Genomic DNA, 10,195 nt, shown 5'->3' on the forward strand with positions numbered 1-10,195 from the left:
TTGCCAGCGACAGGCTATTTCAGTGTGTGCTCACACTGCACAATAACTGGCCTTCTTTGTTCTAAACAGGCACAAAATCAAAATGCAGCAAAGAGGCGAAAGCCCTTTTCCTATTTGTGCTGAAGAAACAATGTTGGCGTACAGTTACACTGCGAGACCACCTCTAAACTTTACCTACTTCACTGCTTTCTTATGCTCTCTTTTACACATACGCATACACACACACACACACACACACACACCTCAGATTAGTTCCAGCTTTTACCCACAGTGCCTGTTAGAGCTGAAGTGAAGACATCTTGTACTTCTTTAAAGCATGTAGCATTAACACCTTTGCCCCCTGTGTAAACTCTGAGTGCTGACCCGCAGCGGTGAGTGAGAAGCGCTCAGGTCTAAGGGTTACACACTGCTGCATCCCAAAGAGCTGTGCGCTTCTCACTCACTCACAAATGCTGCTACCACCACAGAGACTTGCACTTTTTTCAGTCAGTGGTCTGTAGGAAGGAAGGAATCAGGAAAGGCAATATTGGGGGTGAAGGAGAAAAAGTGTGTGTGCGTTTGTGGACGTGTGTGTTCTGAGGCAGGAGATGACAAAACAGGCCAATAGGTTGGCAAAGGCAGAGGCCTTGAACCTGAGGTGTGAACAGGGAGATCCGCTCACACGTTCCCACCAACGGTTGCAGGTTACAGATGAGTTAAATCACAATAAAAATCAAATAAATTCTCACATACAAACAATCTTTATTTTATTTTATTTATTTTATTTTATTTAGCATCTGTCAGTGCGCCCCAGGGTGGCTGTGGCTACAATGTAGCTTGCCATCACCAGTGTGTGAATGTGTATGTGAATGGGTGGATGACTGGATATGTAAAGCGCTTTGGGGTCCTTAGGGACTAGTAAAGTGCTATATAAATACAGGCCATTTACCATTTACCATTATAGCATGTTGAAAAGAAATATGCACGGGTAGGTGTCACAGTGTTGGATTGGTAATATTAACAATGGCAAAGGCAACGTGTACCTTTTTTCCCCTTTATTACCCAGATAACAAATAATATCTTCATAGATTTTTCTGTTGCAGTCTGCAGCTGCCACTCAATACCAGCTTCCCGAGTGAGAGTGTGGGAGAAGTTGATGGTTTGGTTTAGCAGAGCTTCAGGATGTTCGGTAAAATGTGTGCATATTCTGTGATGATGACATGTTTTCTGTTGGTGTCATTGTGGTTATGTGTACAGCTCAGCTGCTCAGGTTGTTGTCTTGTTTACTTTTATTGTAGGGTTGCTGGGTTGATGACAACCTCTGTGCTTTCAGAGTTATAATCTCATGTTACTCCTGATTCTGGCTCCCACTTAAAAATATATATATTTTTTCCTTTTTTTCTTTATTTTAAGGCATTTAAAGCACTTCATTTAGCAGAATGAACAAAGGAATACTGAAATCGCATTGAATACATTTCTTTTTACATATAAAGGTTTTACAAAGACTAATACTGATTCATTCAATGACAAAGGAGCACTTGTTAGAGATGAGCAAGCAGAAAATGTTGGAAGTTAAAATATCTTTGTGGAAGCCATGTAATAATATCTCTGGTTAACACAAAAGTCCCTGTTTTCAGAAGTTTTCATCCAAAATAAATCCCTTATTCAGCCTTTTAGACAGTTTCTATTTATAAAACATCAAAATCACTTATTTTGGACATGTATGATTTTAACTGGACAGCAAATACATGCTGATGGTGAAAATGACCACAGGACACCGTCATTACTGACATTAATTACATTTTATTTACTTGTAGTTGGCCAAAAAAATAAATAAAATTAAATAAAGACATCTCTAAACAACTTACCTGAAGTAAAACTACACATAGGTAAGGTGCTTTTCATTATTTTCTGTTGTTTTGCCATTTGTTTTAAACACCCTTTGAACATTGCATGCATTTCTATCACTTCCATCTAAATGTAAGAAAGCAACACACGTGTCTTTCAGATAGAAATTAACGTACAAATGGACACACACACTTTAAAAAAAAAAGAAAAAGGAGACAACGCAGATCACGGAAGAATTACACAACATCCCAGAGCCGCTGCTGTTGAAAGGGGGAAGTGCTTTTCTCTAATGTATATCTGTGTTGTGTCCTTGTCCTGGCTTAGCTGGTTTGGACAGAAACAGTTAGGGGATCCTGCAAAAACGTGGGTCATGGCAAGTGTGTGTGTGTGTGTGTGTGTGTGTGTGTGTGTGTGTGTGTGTGTGTGTGTGTGTGTGTGTGTGTGTGTGTGTGTGTGTGTGTGTGTGTGTGTGTGTGTCAGACGCCAAAAGAAATAAAAAGAGAAAAAGAGGGAGAGAAAGAGAGGGAGAGGGAAAGAGAGTTTGCCTGTGACAAGGAAGCCAAATAAAGGGAAGAAAAGCTCCATTTCCTCAGCTAAATGTACCCCTGGGAGGCGTAAGGGAGGGACAGAGAAAAAGAAAGGTTATGAACCGACAACTCTCCTGAAAGGCTCCAGATTTACAACTACCAAGCCCTAAGAGCTCTGCCATGCTTGCTTCTACAGCCAGTTAAAACAAATTGCAGCCGTGTTTCAATCACCCACATCCCTTTCTTGCTCATCTGCTTTAGCTGTGCGTTTGGCTGCAGAGGTATTTCTCTCTCAATTACTCCTAAATAAATACTTTCCTCTAGTGAGGCAATCTTCATCCACTGGAAAGTCCCCGCATGCTGTACATACACCCACAATCTCCAGCTCCGAGTACTGCTCCCTTTTTTCCTCTTCCTATGTTATCACAGATTTGGACCTGGAGGGGTTTCAAAAAGGGAAGGGCTTTGCTTGTAGAAGCTGTCGTCGCTTTTGATGTTGTTTACTTTTGTTTTGTCACTGTTGTGAAAAATTATATGTTGAAAACTAACAGGTTTGCTTTATGGGGAAAAAAATGACACTTTCGGCTTCCTTTTGTTGCGCTTCGTCTCAAAAGAGAAGGAAAAAAAGCAGCTCAAACAAAACGTGCAGTAAGCAGCAGACTGAGTGGAATTCCCGAACTACAGCGCGGGGGAACGGAAGAATGCACATAAAACAAATGTATACTCCCTGTTTTGTATGTCTGATTGCAAGTTGTGGTCAAAATCTTTCGTAACTCGATACACTGTTTGATTTGGGCTGAAATGAGAAAGAGCAACATCAGGCAGAAGGAGCGGGGTGGGGGTAGAAGATGGTTGGGGGCACGTACGGGGTCATACGAGTGTCTTTTTCATGTTGCAGATTAGAAGCAGATGTTGGTGGGATTACACCACCGGTGTCATCACTCACCCCACAGCTCCACCTCCAATTCATACACACACAGTACACATGCGCACAGACACACACACAAACACACACACACTCACAAAGAGGTAAGAGAAGTTTCACAGTCCTCTCAGCCATCCATAAAGCTAAGGGGTAAGCGAGGAGCAGTAGTGACTGATGTGATGCCACTGCTAAATCATCCTCTTCTGAGGAAAACTGAATTGTATGAGAATATATTGAGCGTGGAAGTCTGATATTTGAAAAAAAAAATCTTCTGACAATCTAATCCTTCAAATTAATCAATCAAATCAATTCAAAAACATAAACAAATGAAATACAAGATGACACTGACGGTGCCTTAAGGTGCTACTGTAATGCATTTATCGTAAGCCAGCTGGAGGAATGGGATGTACATGGAAGTGTTTAGCTACTAAGTACTGACTTATTGCTTCATGAAAGTTAATCTTAATCTACAGTTGTAGGTTTTTTGTCTTTTTTTTTTTTTGCTGGTGGATCAGTTTGAAGCATTGCCGAGGTAGAATGGATTTCATTACAGCTCTGACAAAGCATGGAAAAGTTAAAGCCATTTCTATTCCTTAGGGAGGACGCTGTCTGGCTTGAAAGGGAGAAATCTAGCTCATGAATGAAGGATTTACTTCACTGAACCGAACACTCGCTGGATCCGTTTTTGAATGAAAGGATCCAAGTGAATCAGACACTTGCTTTCTTGTCACTGATCCGAACACCAAGAGGAAATGAAGAACCAGTGCATGTACACTACTGCAATGCATGAACCGTGCACAGTTTTTAGTGTTAAAAACACAGAGAGGACCTGAGAAAAACTTACCCGAACTGAGGAAATAGGTTTTCTGAACTTCTGAGCCAATCAAAGCGTTTAATGAACTGATTAGCACGTGTACCTTTAACCACCAGATTTTTGTGGCACTCAATCTTTTTTCCTTTTTTTTAAGCCATCAAACTTGAATTTTGAAACCCTCCAATGATTACATATAACACCTATGGTAACTTTAACACTGTTAGCTCATCCCTCACTCATGTTGCTAACTCTTTAGAGAGATCCACCCCCACCACTGACCTCAGCACCATGCACCTCTCAGGGCCTTGAAGTGGTCCTGGCCTGGATGATAAATGATGTGACTGAGGAACCGTTGTCTACACAGAGCTTATTGGAGTACCTCTGAAGGCTGATGTAATGGGTCTAATCTCATGAGGACTGCTCCCATGTGTTCAAATATGTGTACATGTGAAATTTTACAAATGCACAAATGTGTATATAATGCACGCGTGGTTTGTAAAGTCTTAGCTGTGTGATGTCAGTGACAGAGTTGTGTATTCTGGTGCTGGTGCAGAGGACAGGAGCCTAGAGGCTCCATAAGAGATAACTGTAAGGCGAAACAACTGAAAGTCACAGCGCTTATTGCTCCTGACAGGAACCACACTGAGGCTGTGAGCATAGTCACAGCTGCTGAGAATAAAACCACATCACTATATTGGTCTGTTATTTTGACCACTGTAACTGTATGGTGACGCCTGGCGGCCTTGTTCTGGTCAGGGTCAGAGGTCATAAGGGAATGTCAGAGGTAACAGGGATCAACTGTGACCGTAGGCATCCATAAAGAAATTCTGGGCATGTGAATATGGGAACTGTTACACTTGGGAGACGTGTGTTCATTGTAAAAGAAGCAAGGGTTAGAGACCACCTTGTGGGGGGAAAAAGAGAGATGTCCATTAAAATCTCAATAGAAATCGAAAGTATTTCCCATCTTTAACAAGATGGGTTTACAAATATGAAAACATTGTGGAATTCTGGAGAGATACTGCCATTGGGAAAATATGAAAACCTTCCCCTCAGGAAAAAAATACTTGTTTTTGTTTAATCATCGGGACAGTCTTATCAGAATTGCAAGGAAACCTTTCATTTAAGAAAACATCCTCACTGTTCTGAAAAATAAGTCCTTTACGATCCTATGATTACAGCTATATGAATGCTACATGCCAAATTATGTCAGCTATAGAAGAGGCACCAGAAGTAACAGTCAGCACAATGATTAGTATCTTTCAATAAAAAACAAGAGGACAAAAAAACAAGAGGATCCCAAAGACACAGGTCGTATTTTTTTATTTCCATGAAATCAGTCTTTCAGGTAAATCTCAGCATTTCTTGGTATTTTTGAGGTAATTCAGTGATTTAGAAAAACATTCAAATATTTATCATACTTTGAGGTATTGTGAAAAGAATTTATAGAGACAGAGTATTTTGTAAGATAATTGTTTATTCAGAAAAACTGGACATTGTATGTGTTTTACAGAGCAGACTGACTTCACACAAAACAATGTGCTTATGCACTTAAACTCGCTATGAAATGACTCAAAATCCACTAAACCAAATATAGAATCCTAAAATAACTGTTTGTTGGGTTTTACCAAAGCATGAGTCGTAAAATTTGATAATGACTTAATCTTCACAGAAGAGGATAATTGCTGTTGTTCACTTGCAAGTAAGAGTGAAAATTTTAATAATAATGTGGCAAAAAGAAATTCATAGCATGTAGTAAAGACTTTTATTTTGAATGCTTGAAATGCACAAATTTTAAAAGTGTAAAGAAAAAAACAGAACGTGGTGTGATGTCTAAGGAAAAGCAGAAAAATAAAATGGTGTGTGTGTGTGTGTGTGTGTGTGTGTGTGTGTGTGTGTGTGTGTGTGTGTGTGTGTGTGTGTGTGTGTGTGTGCGCGTGCATGTGTTCTGAGATCAGAGGGTTAAGACAGTTAAGATGTCTGAAAGTAGGAAGACATTTAGAGGTGCTGATGTTGAAGAGACAGGCCGCTGGAGATTAAAGAACTTAAGGCAGACAGTCGTTCAGGGCAGTTCAAAGGCTGGACTTTTGTGTGTGTGTGAGTGTGTGTGTGTGTGTGTGTGTGTGGGGGGGGGGGGGGGGGGGGGTGTTAAAGAAAGCCTGTCTCCAGCACTAACCACCACATCACCTTAAAGATACAGAAGCAAATTTGCTTATACATCGTTAACCGTTTTATATTCATTTTTCTTGTTTGTTGAGAAAATTTTAGCACCCAAGACTGAGCTTTCTGTATGTATATGTAAACCCACGGGAACAATGCAAACCCGTGTTACTGGACCTCTTTAACTCTTTATTTTCAGTAAGAGATGTCAAAGCACTTATGCTTACTAGAGTACCAACTTAACTGCACAACATTAGAAAAATAATAAGTCTGAGACTGCGGCATTATGAGAATGAAGGACAAAATACTGCTTGTCATAACCTATATTTAGTTTCAAAGTGCAACTCTGTGCCCCCTTATCTCATCCACTACATGGTAACTGCATGCAAGCCTTTAGTGCTTCCTGAGAACAGCCCTAGAGCCCCGAGAGCCTGCTCTTGAGTGAGTGTCTCCAAGCTCTTGACCCAGCCGTACAACGTGTAGATACCCCTAACAAAGGCACCTAATGCACAGCAACAACATCCATTTTGTTAAAATTCCTTCTTAACTAACAGGCTCATGCTCTGTTCTGGTTTTAAAGTGGGTTGTTATGGGATCTGCGGATATTTGGATGATTGTTTCTTTTAAAAAAATTTTAATTAAATTGTGAAGCATAATAAACAGCACTGTTTAAAAAAAACTACAGAAACTAATTAGCAAAATGTACAGAACCAGGGTCTGATAAGTAGACACTAAAAGGGTGCATCTGTTTTAGCACCTCCGAGAGACATGATCCCACTATGTCATTTCAGGGGTGCATAACTCTTAATGCAAAACTGCCAATTATATCCAGGTTCGCATCATCAGTGTATCACATGATGCAATATGCAAGAACCATGTATGATACCCCAAGCCTGTTATTGAAAGGGATTGTAAACTTTCTGATACACCTAGTTATAAAAATTGGACTGTATTTCCTCTACAATGTATTCGTTGTGTTCTTGTAAATTTCACTTTTTATTAGAATATGTTTTCCCCCCTGCCTTTGGAAGACTGAGTTGTTTCTGTCTATGAAATAAAGGCCTTATTTAGCTTTTTATGACTGATGGTTAGCCATCACTACATTCTTGCAATTATCACTGACAGTTAAAAATATTATAGTTTCACACTAGTAATGATTTGTGGCCACATGCCCTAGCTCCCTGCCCTAATAGCAATTACTGTTGCTGCACAATCGAGCTAAAGGCAATATTTTCATGTTTAGTTTCTCTTCATTGCCTTGACCTGCACGGTATCCTGGATTTATATCCCAAATCTGCTCCCTCTGACCTACAATCAACCTTAATTAAATCAGCAAGATGTATGATCTTTTCTTTCATTTCTATATGTCTCTGTGTATGTACACACGCATGCATGTATGTTTTTCCACATTCTATCCTTCTCCTCTTTTCTTTTTAGCTCCTCCACGTTACTTTTCAGCAATTGAAATCAAGGTAATGACTGGGCAAGGAAAAGGAATGTTCTTTCAATAGATAATTAGGGAGATTGGTTTACCAGGGCCACTCAAAGCCTTTTCAAATGCAGGGCTGAAGCCAGGCCTTGTTGTCGGGTGAGCCCAAAAGACTCCCAAGAGAGGCATTCGCCTTGGCTTCATTTCTCAGAGCAGGTGCCTGGCAGGTAGTCAATGGAGACGACCAGTCGAGATATATAAGAAACCCATCCCCCTGTACAAGGGGTCAACATCACAGGTCAGGGGTCATGAGCAGAGGTCACAAGGTCAATGTTTAGCACACAGGACTGGCCAGATGACTGGAAATGCATCCTGAACAGCCACCTATCACACGTATGACTGGATGTGTGAAGAAAAGGAGGACACACTTGTTGTTGAATGACAGCTAACGTTTCTTTCATTTCTGTCAAACTATCATGTGAGTTTAATACTGTACTTTTTCTATTCTAATCAACAACTGAAAATTACATTTATACAGCACTTCTTAAATCAGTGTACAAAATTTATTAAGTGAGGCACTATAGTGTAGTAGTTGTCACCTTTGCCCACCCAAGGCTCCTAGGTTCAAGACCAGAAGGTCACACAAAAGGAAGGACATCAGTTATAGATAGATAGATAGATAGTTAGATATTTGTCATTGCCTGTAGGTTATTATTGACAAGGTCTCAAATAACACAGCATTGCACATGAAGGTATCAGCCCTCCACCTTCATACTTCACCCAGCCACCATCTCTGGACACCTTGTGATCCTGGGCTGCACCCCAAAGGAAACACTATATAAATGTCAATGTACTGACTACTGTAACCGTCACAGCCATAAAGGGGGAAGCACAGGAGATTTTCTTCCTGTCACTCTAGTGGTGGTTCCTGGAAGTGCAGCTGTGATTTAGGGACAGATCCTCTTACATAGCAGTGGATGTGAGCTTCTGTGACAGGAAACTGAAACTGTGGTCGGTTGGCAAAATGTGCACGCTCAATCTTTGCTGCTTGTTCATGCACCTCTACACATGTAAGGGAATGGTAACAGAAACTACTGTAGGATACACAGACATATCCCATCTCAACATCTGTGTTATATGTATGAATTGTTTTGGTCTCTACAACCAGTTCTGCATTAGCATTTGTGGAAATACAAAAGCAACATATCCAATATGCATGTCAATTTTTCTCTCTCCAATCAAATAGAAAGCCTGTGAAGTAAATATCTATTTTCTTACTGCCTGGCTGTTTACAACAGGGGAGAGTGGCTATATAAACCACGTGTGGCAAATGAAGAATTTCTTTATCGGGAATCGGCTTGGCCAGCATATGCTGGATATAGGAAACCCATAGCATCAGTGGCTTCGTATTGGCTGCAGAGGTCAAAGGCTAGGGAAGGTCAAAGGTGTCGTCCTCCTTTCTCATCATGAAGTGCATTAACATCTTCTCCCTGTCCCATCTTATCCAGATGGCTAACCAGGCCAGAGGACAGATGCCCCATTTTAAAATATCTTAGGGATCCAAAACGTACCATCGAGAATAAATATGGCTGCATTTTTAGGACATCATATTTCAAAGGAATATGGATATGGGTGGATGGAGATCGCCTGCACTCAAACTGCGTTAACTAGATCTTTGCCGAATCTTGGTATGACTGCAACAGGTTGCTCTATTCACTATGTGTTTAAATTTTATAAGTTTTCTTACATTTAATGTTTGGAGGGGAAACATGGAAGAAAGAACATGAAAGAAAGGTGGGAGAAATTGGAAATTTGGGATCTCATTTAAAAAAAAACACAAATCAGATGTGTTAAATATCTTCAGTACTTTTCTTGATTTGTCCCAGGATTAAACCAAAAATGAAACCAAAAAAAATCCCACCTATAGATGTTTACAGTATCATCACATAGTGAGAAAATTTTAAATATTTTTCAGCTCTGATTAAAATCAAAACGCAGACAAGGTTGCTGCTGTTTTCAATAAACAATCACTAAATGTTCAGAGAGAAAAAACGCAGAAACCTTAACATAAGGTGGTGACCTCACTTGTGTGTCTAAGTAATTAAATCACAGGGCCTTGGAGGACATATGCATTCTTCCACTTTTGCAAGAATATGTCACATGATTTCCAAAGCCACATGATTAATGTTGTAAGGACATTGAAGGGTGATTTTAAAGCTGCCAGAACAAATTCATGCATAATTTTTCTCCAAATTTCTCTGCCATCAAAACTCCTCATTCAGTGTCTCACGTCAACCAATCAGCACAGCTCATACACAGATGACTCCACCTCTGAGAGCTAGTCATTATTTTTACAGCACCAAAAGCCTTCCAAGCATGCCCACAGTCAAACAAATGGAGCCACTCCAAGTCAAATAGACTAGGGCACCCTGCCGAGAACTTTGGACTGGCCCTCATGCAGCGTCTCACACATATACACACATTCAAGTTTATAGCGTGAGGCTGTGAAAAGT

Source organism: Rhamphochromis sp. 'chilingali', assembly GCF_963969265.1.
Source record: "Rhamphochromis sp. 'chilingali' genome assembly, chromosome: 2".
In the NCBI taxonomy this organism is placed as follows: domain Eukaryota; kingdom Metazoa; phylum Chordata; class Actinopteri; order Cichliformes; family Cichlidae; genus Rhamphochromis; species Rhamphochromis sp. 'chilingali'.